General features: G+C 43.2%; 1 protein-coding gene and 1 long non-coding RNA gene across 2 annotated transcripts in view; one reads left to right on the top strand and one right to left on the bottom strand.

Moving 5' to 3' along the window:
• The window catches only part of LOC117943094 (tripartite motif-containing protein 35-like), a 37,669-nt gene that overhangs the window by 8,603 nt on the left and 27,876 nt on the right, over positions 1 to 1,190 (bottom strand). The window lies entirely within an intron of this gene.
• On the top strand, positions 314 to 1,152 carry LOC117943121. The gene is made up of 3 exons (XR_004656293.1): positions 314 to 407; positions 792 to 888; positions 1,138 to 1,152. It is a non-coding gene; the product is annotated as an uncharacterized LOC117943121 (long non-coding RNA).

The raw sequence follows: 1,190 nt of genomic DNA, 5'->3' as shown, positions 1-1,190 counted from the left end.
AAATTACATTTTTTAAGATTATATTGAGTAAGAATTATTGTAAATAGTAAAACAGTTTTGATCAAATCAATGCACTGAATGTAATAAAGTACGTTTATTATGCACATTTCTATTATTTTTCATATTGACTTTAGATGGTGCTCGGTTGGAGATAAGGAGCTCCAGAGATGACGGAGAGTTTGAAAGAGGAGAAGCAGTCACACTGAACTGTTCTGCTGTAGTCTGCACTATCCACCAACTGGAGGTCACCTGGTTCAGAGATGGCTCCGCCCTCCCCGAGTCAGGCCCCGCCCTCTATCTGGGTAATCTAACTGCAAAGGATTCTGGGAACTACACCTGTGGTTTAAAGAGGAACAACGGCACCCTCTCCGCGCCGTACAGCCTGCACGTGGGAGCAGAAGAAGAAGGTTTGTGAAGAAGGAGAAATCTATTACTGAGGATATCAATGATTAACCGTGTCCTTGATAACCTGGTCCCACCAGACTCTGGTCCTACCAGACTCTGGTCCATTAACCTGGTCTTACCAGACTCTGGTCCTACACAACTCTGGTCCATTAGCCCGGTCCTACCAGACCGCCCTTTGTACCACCGTTAAACTAGCAAAAGTAGATTTATACACGCCCTGAACACACCTGCACCAGGTGCTCAGATTGTTAAAATAGGACCTAAAGAGTTGTTTTGTTGCTATTCTGGCAAAACGTTCAGTTGATGAACATTTGGTGCATTACTAGTCTACAGTAGAGCTTAGATTCTGCTCTGTGTGTGTGTGTGTGTGTGTGTGTGTGTCACAGAAACAAAAGCCTTCAACATGCACCTGGCTGTCCGTCTGCTTATCTTCACTCTGCAAACTGTTCTCTTCGTCATAGTAACGTCCATCGTCATCAAAAGGTAACTTTCAAATCACTCTGCTGAGTCATGGTCCCGTATTTAGTCCGCTGAGTCATGGTCCTGTATTTAGTCCGCTGAGTCATGGTCCTGTATTTAGTCTGCTGAGTCATGGTCCCGTATTTAGTCTACTGAGTCATGGTATTTTATTTAATCTGAAGACAGTTTGTAACTCGAGTTTGTGTCATTGACATTTCTTAAAACAGTGATATGTAGATTCTACTCTAACTATTTCTACGTCCTTCTTCACAGGACGTGCACTTGCAAGAAAAAGATGACGTTGTAGGTGAGTCACTAAACATCCT

Source organism: Etheostoma cragini, chromosome 4 (genome assembly GCF_013103735.1).
Source record: "Etheostoma cragini isolate CJK2018 chromosome 4, CSU_Ecrag_1.0, whole genome shotgun sequence".
NCBI classification, from domain to species: Eukaryota; Metazoa; Chordata; class Actinopteri; order Perciformes; family Percidae; genus Etheostoma; species Etheostoma cragini.
This window is presented reverse-complemented; position numbering and strand designations above follow the sequence as displayed.